General features: G+C 41.5%; 1 pseudogene; it reads left to right on the top strand.

Moving 5' to 3' along the window:
- Positions 1-4,561: 4,561 nt before the first annotated feature.
- LOC103813697 (hyaluronidase-4-like) lies at positions 4,562-9,366 on the top strand (annotated as a pseudogene).
- Positions 9,367-23,636: the final 14,270 nt, after the last annotated feature.

Here is a 23,636-nt window from a genome sequence, read left to right as displayed (position 1 = left end):
CACAGTTGTAGCTTGTCTGCTAAAATGTGATCTCTCTCTACACAAAATTGCCTTCCAGCAATTCAGCATTTTAGCTTTTGATTAATTTTCAACTAATTCCTTACAGTGCTAGGGAAATAGCTCTATTGTATCAGATTCATACTTTAATTTGTAGCATTTTGAGAAGGCCTTGCCCTAATTTTGAAATGTCCCTCAGCAGTTAATGCTGCTCAGCTTTTCTAGCACCTTCACCAGGATCAGTGAAGGACGGTACTAAAAGAGTTTGAATCTTGGCTATAATCAGCCACCAGTTTCACTGGGCCAGGCAGATGAGATCCATTATTATTACTGTTTATTATTATTATTATTATTATTATTATTATTATTATTATTATTGTTGTTGTTGTTGTTGTTGTTGTGTTGTTGTTGTTGTTGTTGTTGTTGTGTTGTTGTTGTTGTGTTGTTGTTGTTGTTATTGTTATTATTATTATTATATCCATTTTTGTTATGCTGCATATGCCATCCCCTGCATTTACTAAAATAACAGAGATACTCTGCAGAATTTCAGTGAGGCAAATCACTTAAAGTTGCCTTGATCTAGTAAGCCTCCATGCATATGAGGAAAGATAGAGAGAGCAGCAGTGCATCCTGCCATGCCCCCCTGCCTGAGGCTGCTGCAGGCTCAGTGGCTCTCAAGGTCATTTCCTTTGCCACCAGACCCCAAGCACATTGCCACCAAATCTGGGTCCAGCACAGACAGCAAAATTCACTGCTGACAGCATGACTTCCACTGGAAAAAAACTCATTCCATCATCAGGCTTCTGGTGTATCAACTTTAGCTTTGCTGATAAAAAGTCAACAAAAGGATTATTTTGTAAAAATCAAGGGATTTTGTTGGATCTCTGTGGGTGTGAAAATTCTTCTTTCAAATAACATTCCTGTCTTTGATAAGAGCATTTGGCAACTGGCTTGCCTGTTGAGACAGCCTGGTTTAAGTCCACCAAGGCTGTGCTGTTTCAATGCCATATTGTTGAAGAAGGGAGAAAATATCATTATGTTTATTCTTAATTTTTGTAATCTCTTGGTATGAATAGCGTAACATCACTGGAGTAGTTTTTCTGTTACAAGATAGATGACAAAGCTTGAAAATGAATTCCTGTGTTCTAGATTAATTTGGGGAGAGAGACACAGTGTTTATATAAACTGATAAATGTTTAGTCATTTTCATATCATTTTGCCAGCTATTTTTTTTCAGCAGTATCTTTTGTTTTGGTTCAAGTATTTCTCTCTATGTGTCTTCATTTCAGAACTGCCTTTTTAAAGCTGATTTTGCTTAGTCTTAGCTAGAGCTGTTTGCTGCCTACTAAAGACACACAGTTTCTACTTTCTCTGCATTGGAAGTTGCTGTTCATTCTGCATTTTCACTGTCAGCTGGATGCCAAGATGGGCTTCCTCTGTGTTCCCCTTGCCAAAGGAAAACTAGTTAGCAGAAAGGGTATGTCCACTATGATAGATACAAGTGAAAGAATTCCCAAGCAAAAAGAGGAAGATAATTTTTTAGCAATCCTGTACAACTGGAAGCAACTTTGAAAAGTCTAGGGAAAGGGAAAAATACTGAGCAGAGCTTGGGCACATCCTTTCTGCATGTTGCAAACAAGAGACTGTTCTCAGATGGAGCATGTATGTGTGTTGTGGCTAAATGTATCAAATAGAATAAAATCAGAAGTCAGAAGTCAATTATTTGCCATGACACTAAATAAAAAAGGGCAACCATTTCCTCCTTAACAATAGAGCTCCTGCAAATATCTTTCTGTGCTAAGTTATCCAGGAAAGGTTTCTCTCAGGGGTCATGGTGGTCTGCCACTTTGCAGTCTTCAGTAGCCTCTAATGATATTGTGGTTGTTATATTGTTGTTGTTGCTGCTATTTTTATTATTATTTTTTTTCTTCAGCTTGCTGATACTTTGCCCTGTGCCAGCTCAAGGACTTTGGAGCAGCATGGACTAAAGCCTAGGGCTAATTGCACCCTAGTCCTGCTTGAAGGGAGAAGTGTGGACCCACAGTGTGGGAGAGCTGAGCTTCCCCACTTCCCACTGGCAGGCAGATCCCATGTGGTGAGCCCCATGGGTTTTGGGGAGATGCCACGAGGTGGCCTAGAGCATGGCTGCCTGCCAGTGCAGAGCACTGCGTGGGAAGTGCTCCCTGGAATCAGACAGAAGTGACCGGAGGATGTGCTCAGCACAGGTGTGACACCTCCCTGGCCCAGTCTGTTACAAACGAGGAAGCAGAGGGTGGTAGCACAGGGAAACTCACTGCAGTTTAGAATCACAATGTGAAAAACAAGAAATTGTAGGGATTTGCTGCCCTCTGGCAGGATTTTTTTACAGCTCAGATTTTCTGTGAACTGCAAGAACAATGCTCAGCAATAGCGCCCCAGCACAGCAAGTTCTGCATTTTCCATCTGTTTTTTTGCCAAAGCTGCTGATCAGCAGAGCTGCAGCCTCCATGGAACCCTCCTGGAAAGCCAGAAGTACATGTTGATCCCAGGCATAGGCTGGTGTAAGGAGCAGGGCTGCTGGGCTGGCAGGAGGTCCCTGTCCCTTTTTTCCATCTCTCAGCAGCTATGGGGCAGCCTGACTCTCTAAAGGTAGTCCTTTTGTTGATTGTCTCCTCAAAAGAGCAAACTCATAATCTTCCAGTTTTGGCTGTGCAGCCTTTTGGTGAGAAATTCAGTTTGGCCTCCCTCTAATGCTGACAAGCCCTGAGTGGCTTTGCCAAGTCTGAGTTCTAGTATGGGCTTTCTGAGAGATATTCAGGCTAATTTTCTTTAACACCATTTTCTAAAAGTCTCAGTAAGGCTGCTATGGCACCTGTGGCTATGTGGGTACAGAGTTTGACAGCCTGGGTTTGCTATGTACCTGAGTCTCATGGGATGAGATTCTCTGACAAAACCTCGAGTTCTGCAGTGTCTGCCCCATCCTTCACTGCTCCTGTGTTTGGGCTGCCTGCTCAGCAGGAGCAACAGGCACACCTTGTGTGCTGTAAAACAATCGGATGCCTCAGACTGTCAGAAGATTATATCCTAAAACCATTAAAGGCTCATTAAAAATACCTAGTTTGGTTACCTTGGATGTTGATGGTTTTGATGAAATTAAGTTATGCTAGGCTTACCCTAAAACAGCAGAAAAACAGGGGACTGGGGAGGCCCATAAAAGCGCCTCAGGTGCAAAGATATTCCTCACTGGTTTTCTGGTTTGAGAGAAGGGAAGGATAGCATAGCTACACAATTCCCAGCAGTACATATGTGTGGTGTTGTGTGTTTTAAACCATGATTAATATTGGTTCTGTTAAGTTTTCTGTTTGGAAATGGTTTGGTCCTCACTTCCCCTCTGCGGTCCCCTCATAATGGTTCGTTCCAAGTTGTTTATCACCTACCTTTCCCGCCAGTGGCCTGTCCCTCAGAGTGATTGCTCCTCTGCTCCTCCCCTTCTGCCCTTATAAGTCTCTTCCCTTCCCTATGGTTATTATATTCCCCTCCTGTCTGTTATTGCAACCACTTCCCCTTTATTTCCAGAATTTTCTGTATCAATCATCCCCACTCTGTTACATGATTTGCCTCTGGGGCTTCTCCCCTCCTCTGTACAATCCTCATAGGTTCAGCTGTGATTTACATTCCTCCCCTGCCCTGAGCTTCTTGGTTCTGTATCTTCTCCCTTCACGCCCTCTCCTTTATCAGTGTCTCCCCAAGCCCTCCTGCTCTGACACTTGTCCCTGGACCCATCAGGGAATAAAGCTTCCTTGACACCCATACAAGTGTCTACTCTTTCCTTCCTTTACTTTGGGACTTCATAGCCACACTCTCGCGTGCACCACCCATGCCGCAGACGGCACCACTGCCCCGGGTCCACGAGGAGGACCCGGGAGTGGCCGATCTTGTGGCCACCTCCAGCCAAGCTCCGGGAGTGGCTAGCCGGCACTGTCCAGCTCCCATGGCCGCAGAGAAGGCTACACATATGTAACAGTGTGGCTGCCTATATCCTGCCTGTGGTCCTCACCTCCAGTAGGTCACAGTCCCAGGAGAGATAAAAAAGTAGGCTAGGAGTGAGAAAGAAGAACAACAACAGAACTCAAATACAAATCCATGATGGTTGATTGTATAGGTGTATGGGAATTTCCTAGGGTCTTGAATGCAGGGGAGATCTTGGAGCTGGAAAATGATACAACTCTCTCTCATACATATAAATATATATGTTTTGCCGTAGGGACCTTGTGATTAATGATGCTGCCCATAGTAGTGGCACAGGCCTTAGCTACAAAGTCCATATTGCACACTGCAGTGCTTTGCAGAGATATCAGCACAGGGTCTGGAAGGCACTAGCTGCATGTTATAGTGGAGGCAGGCTAATAAATAGCTCAGGACAAGTGTTCATGTATCTGCTTTATTGCTGTCCAAGGGTTTGAACTTGGATCCCTTTACGGTACTGCACAATGACAATGAAATACGTGCGCTTGTTTAGAGCTATTTGGAGTATCTCTGGCTGGCATTGCACAGGCAGGCCAGGGATGCTCGTGAAATTGTGAAGATGGGGATAAAAGCCAAGGTTTGATTTCAGATTTACTCCCTTGGTTGTTATTGAGAAAGCTAGAATGATAAGGAAACCATGTCTTCATCAGGCTTTCCACTGCAACAGCCACAGCCACTAAGATATCCTGGGGCCCACTGAAATGATGGCAACACCCTTGGTGAATTGATGAGAAAAGTAACTGCATCAGGATGGCTCCCAGACTTATACCAATTTACTTTGGCTGGGAATTTCCCCCCTTTGTTTGGGTTAGATTGTGCTTACCTTGTTTCTTCAGAGTTAGCATGGTAGATGCCTTAGAATTGACTGATACCAATTCATATATTTATATACAGAATAAATACTGAGAGCTGTTATGTTTTACAGACAGACTGGGAGATCTGCCCAATGTTATCTCTTAAGTTGCCAAAATACTTCCTGGAAATGGAACACAGTTATGCATTGTTCACCTTTCAGCCCCTGGCATGGCTGCACATACCACCCATCTGGACTTCTCTTGCTTTGAAATCAGCCTGACCACCAGTTTGGGAGAGACAGCCTTTCAAGGCTCCTGGAATGCCTAACAGAGCTGTGATTCCTGAGGTATGATGTACTGAACCTGAAAAAGTTCTGTATGGTTTGAAGCCCCCAGCTAAGGCAAGAGGGCAGGCACATCACAGGAAATCCGTGTTAATTGTAGCATACCCTAAAAATTCAGTTTTCAAACCCATCCAGAAAAAAAAAAAGGCATGGCATTAACTATTAGATCCCAGCTGAGGTCTTCCCTGGGGTGGCTGTCACAGATTGCACACACTGGAGCCCTCAGTGGGCCTACAAAAGATGTGTGTGGTGCAAAAGATATCTACAGAGGAAAGTCCAGGAAACTCATAACTGAAATGGAAGAGAATATTTCAGCAAATTATGTTGACTATTATCAATTCCCTTTGAAGAAAGTCCAAAACCTTTTATGAAGGAAACAAGTGTTTTAGGAATGGAAAGCAAACCAAAGAGCCTGTGGGGATGCTACTTACACCCTGACTGTCATAATTACAGTTTCCATGATTAGAACTACACTGGTTCCTGCCCAAAGAGTGAAGTTTTGGGGAGCAATGAATTTTCCTGTCTCTGGAATAGCTTTGCAGCCCTGTATATTTCCATTGACATTTAGAAACCCCTTGGAAACAGTCAAAAACATTTTGTACTTTTCTCAGTTTAGGTTGAATGAATCCATAGGGATTTCCTTCACGGCATCCCAAGATTATGCTTTGCCTGTATTTGTGTATACCTGACTAGGCTGTCAAGAGGAGCCTTTATTATTTCTCTCTATTGGAAGTTTTTGCTGGAACAATGTAGGCTGCATTTATCCTTTAACCATTCTTGCAGATGGTGCATCAGGATGGAAAACCTCCTACTTGGGCCAGCTCTGCTGGTTCATGCTAATTATCCACATGCTTAAAGAGCACAATGTTCTGAAGAAAAAACACAGCCTCGAATATTTTTTTTTTTTTAAATTTAATTCCTTGCTAGGCTGTACTCAAGCAAGGCTGTACTCAGTCATTTGAATGGATTAAAAGGAGCTCAGAAATTTGATGAAGTACATAGGAGGCTGTTAATACATTAATCCTCCCTCAGGTACTTCTGTTCAGGTATGCAATCACTAATCCCCAGATTCCTGCCCTTTTTTTAAGAAGGGAAACTGAAGCAGAAATGTTAGCAACTTGTTCTGTATACATAAGAATGGAAAATCGGAACCAACAGCCTTTCTGTGTGCCTCCACCTTAAAACCATACAATTTAGTCCTGTAATACCTATGTTGGTTCAGGCCCCAGAACAGAGGAGTACTGCTCACATCAGCTGAACACATACAAACACACACATAACAGTATTTTTGAGATAATTCCATTACCCTAGGCCTTTTTTAATGTGGTTCTGGACATCCTCCCAGAATCTGGATAAGGGCAGTAGAATTCCTGTGGAAAAGCAGCATGATTAGTCCATCACTGCCCTGGTTTTGTTCTCACCTGTAGACAGTGACTGCACTACCAACAGACCCTAGTTTCTCTGTTCCAGAGTTTAGCAAGTGAGCTGTATTTGCTTTTGAAGGCTATGTGTTTGAATTTTCATCCCAGGTACTGAATCTGAAGTTGGGACCCTGTCTGACAAGGAACATTAGCTCCCTCTTCCATTAGGTTTCACTACTCCCTTATCACTGCCATTACTCACTCACTACTCTGCCCAGCAAGGAGCCTCACTTCTCTTGGTCCTGAAGACATTAAAGGAGATGGAGACACCTGCCTTGGTGTTTTACCCAGCTTGCTCTTCCTCAGCTTTGCAAGGACAGGATAGACAGACATCAATAACTGCTGCACTCTCTTTGCCATTTTACGTCCAGTTTCTGCCTCTTTTCCCCTTCAGACAACATATCTCTGTGAAGTTTTTTCCCATCATTTCTTGATGTACTGTGGCCCTCAAACTCCCCATAATCACTGATGTTGTCTAGGGAGTCACTTGCTTATCAATGGCCTTCCAAATTCTGCGCTTATGGCATAATAATTTACTTGTTGCTGATCCTTGGTCATGGTTCAAATTAAGGATAAATATCCAAGGACCAAATACCTTCTCCTTACAGCCTGCTCTGTGAGCAGGACAGTGAAAGATATCTCCCGGGAACAAAATAAGAAACAATGTAAACTTGAAAGAATATTGTAACTGAAATTCTTAAAATTTGCAAAGTGTTGCATTTTCTTTTTCATTTAAGGTTGCACAGTGCTGGTATTTCCCTCCTATAGTGTGGGCCTATTTACAGTTGCTTTTCGAGGTTTTTAGAAGAATCTGAGTGAGCTCCTAGGGAAAGCAGCAAGAACAATGCCTGCCTTTGGAATCACAGCTCTCAAATTGGGGAAGGACTGGAAAACAACTGATTGACATAGCAAAATGGCTCTCTCCATCCCCTTATCAACAAAAAGAGAACTGAGGAAAAGTTTTGGGAAATTCTTTTGTAAAAAATCACACTTTAATGAAAGGATTTAAGTTGCTTCTAGTAATTGATGAATTATCAAATAACTGCGATTAAATTTTTGCATCAAAGTGGATTATAATGCCTTTTTTTCCTCCCAATTTATTCACTTCTTTATTACCAACATCTCAGGCAGTACCTAAGTTTGCAACTTCAGTTTAATACTCACTGTAGTCTCGACAGAAAACCTTTAGCCAGAATAAAATATAGTTCATAGGGACCAGAATGAAGCCCTAGTCTGGGAGACAGCCTTATAACTTACTACTGGATTACTTTAGAAAGGCTGTGAGATGCTAAAGTAACCTGACAGTGATATCTTTACTCTTTCACTGTAGAAAGTTCTTTTTAACACTATTGGAGAGAATGCTCTGGGACCTACAGGCGTTATTATTTGGTGAGATATGAATTTAACTTCTTTAGAGGTAAACCTTAGCCTGACTTAAATGCATTTTTGTGTAAGATCCTCATTTTACCCTGTTAATAGAGAGTATCTGACTGCACCAGACCTGGGTACTCAGCACCAGCAGAGCTGAGTGCTTAACCAGCCTTTGCTGTCCTCCAGCCACGACAACATGGAATGTGGTCAGCTCTTCCTGGCCTAACAAGCCTCCTGTGAGGCAACCAGTAGTAGGAAGCCAATGGCTAATACCAGGCATTTTGGAAGGATGTTCTTCAGTAGTTATCATCCTGGTCAAATTCTCTTCCAGCTGGGTAAAACACTAGGAAATTATCTAGAGCATGATTAGCACACCAGACACAGTCTAATGGTGGTGCTCGGCAATTTGTCAGGTTTTGAGAACTGTCCTTGTGTGTGGGCAAGAAAGTAAAAGCAGGCTGTTCAGATCAGATGGAGAGGTTTTGTACTACATATCAGACCTAGCCATGGTAAAATCAAAGATTGATTTTTGTGGCACTGCCATGTCCTGGAGTTTTCAGAAAGCCACATATCAAACTTTGTCATAAAAAAAGAGTTTTTCCTTAAAGCTATGTGAAATGGGTGTTATGGGCTGTTTTTCTCCTGGCAGATAGTATAGAAAACCCAGCCAGCATGAGAAGGAATGGCTGAAAATAAATGTTCAGTTGTCCTCAGCAAATTCAATTACTTCAGCCAATTTTTTAAACATTTGGATGTGGTCTCTGTCAGAATCAGTATGAATAGCAGGGTGAATTTCCTTCTGCCCCAGTCAAGTGACAAAGGCAGGCTTCTGGAGCTTCTCCATCAGCTCCAGACACCCAGTCTTGCCACATAGCCACACTGACATCACCTGCATTTCTAGCATATATCATGGCTTCTTGAAAGATCTACACACTGGTGTTTCCTCGGGAATACAAGTTGCTGAAGTAATTTGCCTCTCAATAAGATTGTATTTTCAGTATAAAAATTCATAATAATCCTTTAAATTAGTGAAGTTTATGTTATCCCGTATAAATTAATTAATTCAGGCTCCTTACATATTGCATACTGTTTAGAATGCAAAAAGAAAAAATAAAGTAGTCACTCTCATATTAGCTAAAATTTCTACCATTTACAGAGGAACTGCAGAGAAGTGCAAAAATTCATTGTTTCTGAATCTGAGCCCTACATTATCAATGTCACAGCAGCAGCTGGGGTGTGCAGGAGGTATCTTTGTCAGGACAATATATCGTGTGTGCAGAGAACCTGGAGAACCTCAACATATCTACACTTAAATTTTAAGACCCTCCAGACAGATGCCTTGGAGAACTAAGGATTTATTTGAGAGGAGAAACATCAAATGAAGATCTGGAAATAATGGCAGAGACATTGTCTGCCACTGTGTCAGGGCTATGAAGGAACTGACTGTGATGAAGTGAGAGTTGTTGAGGACCATCCAGGCAGCTCTGTAGACTCTGCGCTCCCCAGATTTGCAGTTACCTTCTCTAAGTACTGCTTAGGCTAAGGGCTGGCTTCAGTCAGTCAAGAGGAAAGGTAGAATGTATCCAAGGAGAAGTTTCACATGCTCTGCAGCTGGGGACTGAATGTGTCATTGTCCCAGACAAAATCCAAACCCTGCAGCTGTGCCCTGAGGTTCAGTGCCCATAAAGCACAGAGAGAGAGTGGAGCCCTGTCACCGACATGTTTTATGAAAAATCCTTTCCTTAGGATTTTTCCCCTCCTGAGAAGCTGAGAGGCCTCAGGAACAAATGGTAAACAATTCTTATCTGCTGCTGTGGAATGCAACAGGGGGAATCTGTGATTGGCCTCATCTGGCTGTTTCCAATTAAGGGCCAATCACAGATGACCTGTCTGGACGGTCTTGGTCAGAGACAAACCTTTGTTATTCATTCCTTTTCTATTCTTAGCTTAGCCTTCTAGTGAAATCCTTTCTTCTATTCTTTTAGTGTAGTTTTAATATATTATCTATCATAAAATAATAAATCAAGCTTCTGATACATGGAGTCAACTTTCTCGTCTCTTCCCTCATCCTGGGACCTTTCTGGACAATACCACAGAGCCCCTTGGAGGCTGAGTCAAAAATGTACAGATCTCAGGAACATGTCTGCCTCTCGATCCCATTTTCTGAGATTGGGCTGTATAGCAGTATAGAAACCTGGTTTCTCATCAGCTGACAGGTATCAACAGGACAGCAGAAAACTGCTGCTTCTGAATAAAACAGCACGAGGTCACTCCTTTTTCTCCTTTGTAAAGAAAGGAAGAGTCTACCCATATCATACTGGAGGTCATACTAGATAGACCATCCTCTCAGAAAATGAATGATGAAGGGAGATTCCTAGTTTCTTTTCCATTTGAGTGAATTCAAGTTCATGTTTTCCTCTTTCATGGTCAGTGTGATAAAGGTGTACATGCTTTGAGCCCTCCACAAGATAAAAAAGGAATGAAACAGTTAGGAGAAAGAGAGAGAAAGAAAAAGTATTCTATATACTAATACTATATATACTATATATATAGTATTAGTACACATATGGTATATAGTATTAGTGCATATATATATACATATATATATATATACTATTTATATGCTATTTATACTAATATACTAATATATTAGTATATATACTGAAAGAAGAATGCATATATTCTAGTCCAAACCAAATTGTCTCACTGTGTTTTGTTAAAGCCATGACTATTTAAAATAAAATTAATAAGTAATGCTAGAGGCAGGAGTATTACAGACAACTTTGTATTAGAATATGTGTAGCTGGATAAAATACACAAATAGATATGGGAAAAACAGGGATCAGTGAGACCTGTGCTGAGCTCCCTGATTTTTCTTCTATTTGATCCAGGCAAACATTTGCAACATAAAATCCAGCTCCCACCTGCTCCTACTCTTTCTTTTTGTTTCAGAACCTTAAAGATCCCATCAGGCTTTGACCTTTGTGAATTTGCACCTCCCAGCAGCTTTTCCTTCTTTAAACATAGGTTATTATCCTCATATATCCTCAGAGAGTTATTGCTGTAATAACTATGTTAGAAAAGCAATTGTGCATTGAACAAACATTATGTTAATAGAGCTCTTGGAGGCAAGTGAGAAGAACTTTCATTATTTTTTTAGGAGGATTCCATTGTAGAGACAAATATTTAAGATTCCATTTAGGTTAGGAGAGACTGATTAAACCACAGCCAATCAATAAGAAATTAATCAACTTTACAATCCTTCTTTAAAAGAAAAAAAATTAAACTTAATTCAGGCTATTTATTTTCAAAAAATAAATGAAGGATATCCACCAAAATTTTTCTGGAGCATATCTTCATAGTGAAGAAAACTAGAGACTTTTTAAAAATTTTTTTCATGGAATGGCTTTCTCAGAGAAATGCAGTTTTTAAGAAATCAGAGTATGATTGTGGTGGATTTTTTAAAGGAAGGGTGTAAAAATGATTCATTTGACATTTTGCTTGTGCTGTAGGGCTGAAGTACATGTTAGTAGGAAACAAAATGTTTCGAGATTTTCTGAGTGGTATTGAATTAGATGTTAGTTTGACTCTTCTTGCTGTCTCCATTAAGGTCACATCTTACAGAAAGATAGTCACACTTGCAGTAACTGAACAATAGGGGAGTGAAACAGTATTCTATAAAATCTTCTGTGAATATGTTAAATTTGCAACTGTCTCTAATACATTAGTGCATCTGTATAAATGTCTATCCAGGTATCCAGGTAGGCAGGCCCAGATTTTTCCCACTGAATATATCCACTGAAGTGGGGCAGCTAAACTAGAAGTGCGCCTTTTAGGTGGGAGGGCACCCCCAGTGGGCTTTAGCTGGTTTATATCTCAACAGTCTTAGCAGGCCAGGTGATTTTGTGAGGGTCAGAAAGCTGGGATCTGCAGTGTGAGAGGATGAGAAGGATGGCACAGTGAAGAGATGCTTCCCAAACCCCACAGACATGGTCTGTTCTCATCGGGAAAGCTGTCCCAGGTGTCCCTCTGACTCCTCTGCTAACATCCCTCTCCTTTTGAGGCTGGACACAGGCTATGGGGGATACGTTTGCACACATATTTATCAGCTGCACTTCTAAGATCAAATCCTCTCTCTTCTGTTCTCCTGTGAAGAGCACCTCTGAGTTCTAATTTTATAACTTTTTGGACTTCTATTTTCTTCTCTTTGTGTTTCCTGTTGGCTATATTTTGCTATCTTTAACCAATGTGCTGGCATTTTCCCATTTCTTTCCTGGGATCAAATCATCACAGAACATCCTGTGAAGAATCAGATGCCTTAAACTTCACATCATGAATTTCTTTTGGTGCCTATATCCTCAAGATTTAGACATACCAAACATTACCATTACAGTGACTAAATTATTTTATAGCACAAGGTAGATACCTAAGCAGGCCTGAAAATCTGCCCCTGCGCTCTCAGCAGCTGCAGGGTTAAAACTGTTGCAATGTGGGATTTGGAACATAATGCAATGTGTTGTAATGAAACTGACAGTAGAAAAAAATTATTCTAGCTGTACACTTCTTTTCCTGCAGTGGACTGAAGTTCAATTTGTGGTATTATACCTTCTGAGTGGTAGTGATAAAATTAAGTTATCTCTGTATATCCATGAGAATGGATGCTTTTAAATATAATGAGCATACTTTCTCCTATTATAGTATAAATTGTGATTCTTTCTTTAATGTTTGTGAGACTTAAAAATTCTGAGCAATATCAAGTGGAAATAATGCATGAAAATAAAAGCCAGGGGGCAGATGATAAGCACAGGGCTCTCTTAGTGCTTTTGATGGTCTGACCCAAAGCCATAGGAAGCCAATGGTAAGCTCCCCTTGGTTTCAGTAGGCCCAGCATCGAGCTGGGGTGCCTCCCAGGGAGTTACACCACAAGGGTCTTGTGATCTTGATAGATGTCTCTTCCATGTTAGAACATTCATAAAATAAATCAGAAGGCATGCATTGCAAGCAAAAACATGTTTTAAAGAAGTATGTGTAGATGCCTAAACACAGAAATGTCTAAAAGTGCTTGTTATCCAGATTGGTTAAGATTTTGATAAGATACTGAGCATTTAGATAACAAAAAAAATCTCTATGTGATTTGGATTTTAACAGTACTTTTTGGTATAAGGTATGAGAATAACCTTAAATGTTCCTTGACCTAATAAAAAAATTAACAAGCAGATCCAAATCTGCTAGTATCTCACTAATAATTGAAGCCATGTAAAGTTTTCAGCACATCGAATCTTTTAGCAGAGGCAACCAAGGTAATTGAAATGGTTTTGCAGATGGGAAAGAGAAAAGGGCAGAAGGAAAGCTTCTCTGACATAATTACCTGCTGATCACCCTCCCAGGCTTTTCTATGAGTCACTTTGAAATGGGAAATCTGAGACTAATTCTGAATTTCAGGTTATTTGGAACATTCACTTTTAGTAATTCTCTGGCACTGTGTACCACATTTCACACCAGCTTTTGGCAACAAAGATATCTTCTTGTTTATCTTCTGTTTCCTCTCATCCCAGAAAAAGACAGATGTTTGATGATGGCACCTGGTTGCTGTTATACCATGAAGTGGCTGTAAAATTCATGGCCTTGTTTCTTCATGTAGATCCAATCAGGCAAACTCCATCTGTATGTTCAGCCAGTTAGGAGGTACAGATCCATGTGACAGCAAGGTTCAGTTAGTGTTACAAATTAAATCAGCAATTCTGATGCAGTGTAGGCAGCCCTCATCCCAACCATCCTGCCTTATTCAGTATTAAATTATTTTTCTCCATTAGCCTCGAGGCAGCTGAAGGGTAATGCTGCACCTTCTTGCCCATTTCTGCTCTTTGATATTACAGTCAGGATTTTTCTTTATCATTCAACCAGTTCCAGATGTCTGGATGTTGATCTTAATCCCAGGCTGGGGCTTTGCTGCAAATCAGTTTGACAGTCAAGTGCAAAGTAGATTTGCCTTGGCATAATTCAGGTGCATAACTCTCTGAAATGATGCTTAAACTCAGCAATAACACTAATAAATACAGCACTTTAAACTCTGTACAGATTGCATCTCACATTCATTTTTAATTGTGTTCTACATTGAAATTGATGGGAATAGGGCTCCTAAGTACACCTAATGACTCAGATTAATAGTCAGGAGTTTGTTTCTATTATTGCCATTTTTATATAGAGTGGATTAAAAAGTAACTACCGATCTGAGTCCTCATACCCTAAACCATGACCGATTATTTTATGCATATATTGTATAATTTAATCACCAGTGTCATTGTACTGAGAATAGTGGAACAAATTATGTACCTCTTGTATCTTTTTACAGATACTTCCACCTTGTGCTCCACTGGTGTAAAATACTGAGGAATGCCACATTCTGAAAATTACAGAATTATATCTAAATCTTAATATATCTTGAACCCTAACCTGTTGAATTGATACCTGAATTTTCTATTAGGCTTCAAATTTAATGCAGGATTTTCTAACTTGGGCAATGAGGCTGCTTACTCAGATCAGTTTTCACATTGTCCCTGCAAAACTACAAACTCCCCACAGTAAAATGAAGTCTCAACTAAATGTGACTTTCTGGGTATTTAGAAGTGTGGAAAATGTGGCTCTTTTTAAAACCCTCACTGGATGTGGCTAGTGAAGGCTTGAGCATTTATTCCCCGTAGATTTGTTTAGAGCTGGAACAGCTCTGCAGTTTCTTGCTGCACATAGAATTTGCAAAGTTAAGTCCAGACTTTTTCTAAATTTTCAGGCACAGGTCATCAAAATGGCCTCAGTACTTAAGGTGAAGGCTTTCCTAGCTTTTCACTCTCTCTGTCAGAGTTACACAAACTATGTTAAACAATCAGAACAATGGCAAGTTTCTCCCAGAGAGTGGGAGGAAGGATGGCAGCTAAGCATTTTGGACAAAAGTCCTTAATTTAAATGACTGCATTTCTGAAATAAAGACTAATACATGCCTCTGCTACCAAGAAAATCACTCTTTATTTGAGCACAACACAGATTTTAATATCATTCACTTATGGCAACATAAGCACAAAAGGTTTACAAGTAACTCCTAAAAGGGAAGAAGAGGGTGTTCCTATAGGTGGTAAAACTCTTTTCTCCACTTCTTGAGTATAGTGTTTTTATTTTAATAATATACATTTTCTTATATTGCTTTATCTTCTGCATTGTGATTTATTGTATAGTAAATACAAAAATTCTATTAAAGTCGTAAATGGTTTTGATGATATTTTAAATAAATAGAGGATTGAAGAAAATATGTAATTTACAGTCTGGTCTTGCATTTATCTAAATGATTATCAGAGCTGCTGGCCTGTAAAATGAAATATCACCACTCAGTATCACATATATAATTGTCTTATCTTGATATGCTATAGACTTCACTAGCAGTGACATGCTTGCCCAACAATGTAAAGCAGACAGAAAACAGTATGGCCTAACTTATGTCCAGAAATAAGATGCATGCACTGAAGAGCAGCAGCCCCAAACCAGTTCTGTTTTGTGAGGCAGTTGAAGAAAATATAGGAAGTGCCCTCAGCATTACCAAGATGACAAAATTTTCTAACATATATGGATGTTAGAGACAGATCTGCTATTAGGCTTCCCAGAAGATATGAACCAAGTTCAGGCAATGTTTATTAATCTCCTAAGACAAAGCCATAGTCTGTTACAGGAGAAAAGGCAGATTCTGGAGCTTTCCCCATCTTCCTTTGCCCCTCTCATTCTCCCAAGGCTGTTCAGCTCCTGGGCCTTCAGTTTCATTAGAACGTTTGTCTGGAACAGTGTGAGTTGAATGTTTTGAGAAGCAGAACTGAAAAGAGAAAGGAAACAAAATACAACAACTGCTGCACACACAGGCAGTATCCACACCTGTTGGGGAATTGGGCTTCACAAGGGATGCAGTCCACCCCCACCAAAAGCTAGCAAAATCCTTCCCAGTCACTTTGACAGGAGTGTTAAACTTCCACCCCAGAGACAGAAGAACTGTTAAAACTTGGTTTTGATTCATTATGATAACAAACACACATCTGTAAAAATGTAAAATTTGATACTGCATTTTGACTTTTATTCTTAAAACTTACGTTAATCAGATCCATGCTTTCTTTGGTTCTGCTCTTTTTTAAACCCCTGAATTTTCACTTTAGCTCTTGTATTGATTATATCTGGCCCATAAGGAGTACTTAATGTCAAAAAGCATTACAGAAAATGTGCTATCTTTCTGAATTTTATCCAGCTGTTGGATGGATAACATTATCAGCTTAAAGCTCCTTCTGAACTTTTTACCATTTAGAAAATAAATCAGAGACTTCAGTGGGATTTCTCTGATTTATACCAGTTGTGAGTCTGACCCTGAATCTTTCAAAACTGGCTAATTGCTAATCAATTAGAAAACCTATCAGCTGGTATGTGAAAAATAGCATTGAGCTGCCAGCTCATTCCTTGGCTTTTCTGGTGGAATTTCGGCAAAGAAAATTGTCTCAATCTTCTTAGTGGCTGCCCAGGCAGCAATTACAGGTTCTCCTCAAAGCAGCTGTATGGCCTCTTGTGCTTTTAGGGCAGTTAAGGAAGGAGTCAGAAAATAGGTGAGAGGGTGAGAAAGGGGACTACAGCCATATGGGACTTGTGTGCTGGGATGATTTATGAGATAGGTAAGAAAAGGCAAAGGGTTGGCTAGCAAAGTGGATCCAAAGGAAGAGCCCAGGTGACTGTGTCAAAATGAGATCCCACAGATCCCACACAAATCATCCTGAGAGCTGCTGTGAGTCCAAAGAGGATCTGCTTAGCATAACTGTGCCTAAATTTAGCACCAGCTCTCTGATGCTAACCAGATTCCTAATTATCACAGGGATAAGGGTCATGCCAGTAAAAGATGATCCATGTCAAGGCATTAGTGCGAACCAAGTATACAAAAAATAGCAAAAGTCAAATACCCAACCTGAACAAGAGCTCAGCACAAGTCTGGCCAACATCTGCTCCCATTGAACCACTCAAGTTCTGACTCTTTCTGGAGGTGCTGACTATCATCTTTTGGGTAACAGCTTCAATACATTTATAGCTATTGCCATCATTTACAGCTATAGCATGGCCCAGGGGCTGGGCCAGATCCCAGCAGCAAGCTGGAAAATTTAGCTTCCTTCTTGCGTCTGCTGTCTATATGCCTCGTATTTTATCTTGCCAACTTCATACATTAATTAGGGCTGCAAGGTATTTTGAGTAAAGCAGAATATTCAAGGCCAAACAGAAGACCTAAAATAGTCTTAGGCTTGGTTTTCTTTTTTTCAGTGTCTGTATGTCTGAGGTTGCTGATCAAGCTGCTTTCATCAGACACCCCTGATATTGTAGTCCAGTAATAGGGTCTATTTCATCTATTCTTACTATTAATTTTTTTAGTCATGTGTAGGATGGATGGAAAAGACTGTTTGAAAGATGTCATACTGGCATCCCCCATCTTGGATTCCTACCTCTTGTCAGCTTGGCTTACACAGCAGGTCTGCGGCTCTTGGCTGAGTCTGGAGCAGCAGGCACACAAATGGCCCAGGTGGAATTATCTATTTTTAAACTGATTTCTGCATCAGCAGGAACTGGAAGCTATTCTATAAATCTAAAAAGAGCTTTAAATCTCTCTCATATCCACTCCCACACCAAGCTCACATCCTATTTCCCTGAAGTTAAAGCTCTACTCAGAGAAATCTGCTTCAGGTGGATCAATTTCCTAGAACACACTCATTAGTTACTGCTGGCATAGCACAGTGAAGGTGGAGTGTTACACAAACAAGTAATAATGCCACTAATATGTGCTATTATTAAGGCTATTAAAATACCAGCTGGCGCTGCAAAAAAAAAAAAATTGGTGTCATTAAACATATAATAGGGCTTTATAATGAACAATCAGCATGACTGGTCCTGTGCAATCTTGGCAAACAGAGTTGGAGAGGAACAATTTTACTTGGCAGCTTTGTAGTGGCAGGACCGAGCTCGGTGGTGGGAAGTGAAGGCAGACAGTGAGGGCAGTGGGAGGCTCTGTGGAGCCAGGCCTGGGGCAGCACTGCAGGCAGGGTGTGCTGGCAGTTCTCTCTGCACCCCAGCCTGCCCCACCGCCCCTGCCCTGCCAGGCAGCTCCAGCAGGGGAGGCATGGAATGTCATGCACCTGAACCGTGCCCAGGCACAGTGCCCAAGCAGTGCAAAGCCTGGGGCACTGGGGAGGGTGAGTGGGAGATGAGACCTCTGGGGGAATGGGACCTGCTGCTCTGCAGAATCACTGCAAGGTGAGTTGCTGGGCTACTTGCTGGTTGCCATCAGTAAGCTCCTTGCCTGGTGTATTGGCAACCAGCTTTGCCAAGTCCTGCAGACTTGCCATTGCTTTTCAATACTTGGAGGATTTCCTACAGTGCTGTCTGGCAAAATATAGAGTGGAAATAATAATTTTCATTTGTGAAGGAACATATTTGGCTGGGATTAGCTTGTAGATGGATTTCTCCAAGCATGCCCATTTTTTTCTCACTGAAGGTTTAGTCTGGCATTTCTTTTCATGTTCGTGGCTACAGATGAGATCAGATAAGGGACATCTGAGCATTGAATATGAGGTTTTAAAAAAATGGCATGTCTATTCCCATCATGCTGCAGATCCAGTGTATCTCAGGCACAGTAGATTTTCTCTGCAGATCAGCTCTAAAACTTCTGTCCCAGATGCCAGCACTTCCCAAAGGTGCTGGACCACTGATCAAGGCATACTGTTTGACCTATGTGGTTGTGAAGAAAGGACTGAAAACTCATAAAGCCAAACATCAAAAAGAGCTTAATGCCTACTGTTTGTAATAGTTGGTGGCTTTTAAGTCACTCACATAATGTTCCCAGTAAATACCTGCTCTTCTGTAGCATGTCCAGCCATGAATCTTGAAATGCTTTACAAAGCCCTAAACAACCATTTTACAGGTAGTCAAACTGTAGTCCAGAGACAGTTTTGCTGGTGGCTGAGCCATGAGCAGGGTGAGAGCCCTCAGACCCCAGGCGAACAGGCTCTACCCAAATCCAAAGGATGAGCAGGGTCTTGCCTTACCACAAACCACTGCAATCATTCTGTAAAAGCAGACACCACCAAGAAGAGCACAGGGAGGGTCCAAAGGACAAAGGGTCTGTTCTTCACCTCAGATGTCTGCTATGTTTCCCCTGGGGTCCTTCCCACTTGTTTCAGTGCCTGTGCACTGGCAGAACCTTGTAAGATCAGTTATGGCACTGTTGCACTCCTGATCTCATTTGTTCTCAGGAAAAGCAGCTAAATGGGAGGAGTGGTACCAGAAATGATGTATGGTCCATCTCTACTGTGCACTTTCATTAATTCATTCAAAATAAAGGAGTCACAGGCTTGCACAAAAAAAACAAAAACCATGAATTCCAATTAGCAGGGGGTGCCAGAGCTTGCCAAGTGAGGCTATAAGCAGTTTATCTGTCTTAGCTGGATTATTAAACTCCATAATATCCTTTCTTGAATGCTTTCTAGCTGTTAAAAGTAGGTTTGATACACCTTTCCTCCCTGTACTCTTACAATGACTTAAAGCAACTCAAGCAAAGGCCCCTTACTTTTGAAGGAAAATGCCACACAAGGGTTTAAAATACTCATTCCCACTCCAAGCTCACACCTAGTTTATCTAGTTCACAGCCTCATTCTCAGCTCCCCCATCAGCCTGCTCCCAGTTTCAGCTGTTGAATAAAAAATTCCTAAGTTACTAACTCCTGAGACTGCTGATGTAAGCCTCAAAAAATTGCCCTCAGGCTCAAGACCTAGAAAGCAGGGAGGAACTCAGGTCAACCGAAAATGTCTCTAAAATGTCTATGAACAGCTCTGGTAACCTGTGGCACTGTCACAGGCTGTTCCTGGAGCAGCAGGGCTCCTGTGCTGCCCACGCTGCAGGGGTGGGAACAAAGCCTCCCTGGGCACACACCTTTGGGAGCACAGCACTGCAGGAGAGATATGAGCCTCCCCTGACTGGTGGTGCCTGGTTAGTGTCTGTTTAGGTCACAGCCTTAATACCCAACCTAAAGACATATAAGCACTGTGAGAACTGTCTTGTCTGCTTGTTTGAAACATTATTGCCTACACCTAATTCAACATAATGGAACTACAGTGCATGAAAAGCTATGTCTTCATGTTGTCACAAAACCTGTGAAATAAAAATTTGCTTTAGTTTTAGCAGACTACCTTTACTTACATGGTTTGCCTCTTTATCAAATAGAATGCAGCACCTGAATTTTACATTAAAATCTTTTTTTTTTTTTTATGTTCTGTCATTTTTAGGAATAGGTTACTTACCCACACATTTATTGTGCTTTCTGGGGCACTCAATCTTTCTGACCAGATCAATCAAACTCTTTCAATCAGTATTCAAGGCAAATGTTAATGGAGAAAAATGTAAAATGTATTCTTTTAGAATTTTTTTCGCTTTTCAAATAAATTTTGCTGTTTCCTCAAGAGGCTTGCTGAAGAAAACGTGCTCATTAAAATATTAATTGGAAGCAGACAGAAAAGTGTAATGAATAGAGTCTCACATCTACTGAAATCTACCTAGAGGAATGTGATTACCTGGTTTCTCAAACAGACTTTGTAGCACTGATAAACTCATTGTTTGGAAAAACATGATAATCTTTTGAATCTTCTCATTCCTCAGTGGAAGATTTGATGGTGTAGAAATGAACAAATATGGCTTATCCATATTATCTCAAATTTCATGGGAATGGACTGCTTCCAAAATAAGGTGAATTTGTCTGCTGATTGAAATGTAAGAGTGACATTGCCTTTTCTTATTCTAACCTTCTTTATTGACTATTTTTACACACTGCAGTCCAAACCTTCTTTCAGGACAACTCAAAAAAACCGCAGACGTTTTGCAACTCAGTTTGCCTTGGTAACTCTGTGTCCCGCACTGGCTTCCAGGGCTCTGCTTTCTGAACAGCCCCGCGTCCCTTCCTGTGCCATGGTGCTGCAGACAGGAGCCCACGCAGCTGGTGAAGCAGCACAGCAACAGGGTCAACAAACCAATCTCCTCTGGGTCATTAGCTGGGCCACACAGGGAGAGGGAATCAGAAATGCAGCCTGTGTACCCTGGCAGAGGTGGGCACCCCCTTGCTTTGCTCCTCCTCATGAGAAGCAGAATTTGTACAGTTCCTTGGCAGCTCTGCCCTTCAGACTTCCTGGGTCTGTCTTATGGGCAGAGGCTTCATAAATGTGCTGGGGCTGCCCCAGCACCCCCCAGGCACTGCTGTGCAGCGCTGATTGTCAGTGGGTTATGTCCAGCTCCACTAAGAAGCATGAAGTCAAGAGGAGTCAGTCAAAAGCACAAACATGCTCACTTCAAGCCTCCACCTGTCTGACACATTTCTGACTCTTGCCATTTCAGGAGCTTGCAGGTTTTCCAATGGCTGGTTTTCATTCTCTTCCTATCTATGATCAGGGACTTCAGTTTTTACAAAGCACCAAATGCTTCCGTCTGCATTCCAAGGGCCCTTACCCCTCCTGATCTCAAATGCTGGGAGGAGGTTGGGATTGCTTTGTTTACTGTGCCAAAGAGTACATGCTGTAACAAGTGAATGTGGGCATAAGTGGTGTGCCACAAACTTCACTCGGTGCCACTTAGGGAAGGACTGGACGAACTGAATGTCTGCCAGCCAGTATAAAGGTAAGGTAGCCAGGGAACAGACAGTTCTGGTAGCTCCGTCCTGCAAAGACTTGTAAGCAGCAGACCTCATCAGAGCCAGGTAAAAAAACCTCTGTATGAATTTCCTTATTTTGGTTTAAGCCTGCTACTGTCTGAGATGGGTCATTCCTAAGTGAAGGGTGGGATTCAGGTATATCTCACTTGGCCTTCTGTGAGATGGCCAAGTGAGATATACCTGTCCCAAATGGACATGGAACTCCTGTGCACCCTGTGTCACACCTGCCAACCCTATGGAGATACCTGGGACAGAACACTATATTTATAATATATTGTATATAGACTAGTAGATCATCACCAAGTGTTTTTAAAACCGCTTGCACTGGGATTTTGTGGTTTTAGTCTGCAGAAATTCGTGTTTATAAAAGAAATGCCTGTGTCCCAGTTTATGGGAACATTCACAAAGATAGTTTGTTTCTCTGTGTTTGCTAATAAATGCAGAGTGGTGGCAACTACAATGGTAGAACCAAGATTCTTACACCTAGCCTGTAGGTGTTACCAAAGCCCTAAAATCTTCTGCTCAGGTACTTCCTAGCACTCGAAACTGTAACATTCCTTCAACACAGCCAGTTTTCCTAGCAATGTCTTGTCACCACTTGACCCTCTTGCCATCTGGCTACCTGGAGACCTATTTCACATTTATGAGTTGGTGCCATTCTCTGGAATTCTCAGCTATTTGACCAGCAGAGAGTAATTTGCTAAGTGTCCTTATTTCTGAATATCTGAGGAGGAACCAGATGATGCTGATAAACCCCAGTTCTATCCCATTTTATTCATCAGCCTAGTACTGTAGTTTCAGGTTTGGAAACCAGTAAATGGTCTAATAAAGTTGGAAAAGTATTTGGTCTGAATTCAGGACACTGACTGGAATAATATGCTGAATAGGAAGGAATGACTTGAGTTTTGTTATACCTTTGATTTCCTAGAGGCAGCCAGTGTTATACAGTAGAATTTTTACTGAATGTTGCTCTCCTGTGCTGCAGCCTGACCCCTGAAGCCTGGTTGAGGGAGATAAGTGTGCTGCTCTGGGACATGAGTATTTGTTCAGCTGACAACATGGGTCCAAGGCATCCACACAGAGACAGGGCTGGAGACTGGCATCTCTGCAACATCTCTGGGGCAGGGACCAACAGCCCCAGGCTGGATCAAACTGGGGCTCCTAGGATGGGCTGGAGGGAGGGACAGAAAGGCCATGAACGCCCTCAGGGCCACAGCAGGGAAGTGTTTGATCCTCTTCTGACAGTCACCAAGAACACATTGAAGATATGACCTCCAGGCATGAGAGGATCTACATCCAGGAGAAACTCTGGATGCTGTGACATAGGTACGTCTCCTAACACCTAGGTGGGCAGGAAGAAGCCTCAAGTTCCCTAAACCATCAGCAGGTGCCCTATCTGGGTGTTTATCCTGAGAAAGGTAGGGCAGAAGAGTCTTCTGAAGCCTACAAATGAAACATTTAGAACCAGATCCCTCCCTGTCAGGTGAGAACTTTGCAGGCTGTGGGCAAAGTGCTGAGTCAAGACCTGTCAGAACTGCTCTGCCTTCTGTCCTTGACATACTTTGCGACTGTATGTGTTTTTCACCTTCAAAAGCTTCTTAATTCATCATTTTAATGGGATCTGATGTGGAAATACCCAGCACTAATTACTCTTAATACAATTTTTTTTCCCCTGACTGGAATTTACATATTTTTTAAAGCATTGTCTGTCTCATTTAATCTTAGAATTGAATAGAGACAGGTTAGTAATGTGGAGAACTAGAAGTACAAGGAAAACTAAGACAGACATTAGGGAACCTCTTTTAGTAACAAGCTAAGAGTAACAAAAGAATAGCTCTACCACACAGATTCTCTGATTACAACTTTGGAAACTTCTCCAAATCACCGAACATCTTAAGTGCACAGTCCCCTCATTTTGAACACAAAGCTTCTAATATCCTAATGATCCAGAAAAAAA

Source organism: Serinus canaria, chromosome 1A (genome assembly GCF_022539315.1).
Source record: "Serinus canaria isolate serCan28SL12 chromosome 1A, serCan2020, whole genome shotgun sequence".
In the NCBI taxonomy this organism is placed as follows: Eukaryota; Metazoa; Chordata; class Aves; order Passeriformes; family Fringillidae; genus Serinus; species Serinus canaria.
The sequence above is the reverse complement of the archived record's forward strand: the minus strand, read 5'-3'. Positions and strand labels throughout refer to the sequence as shown.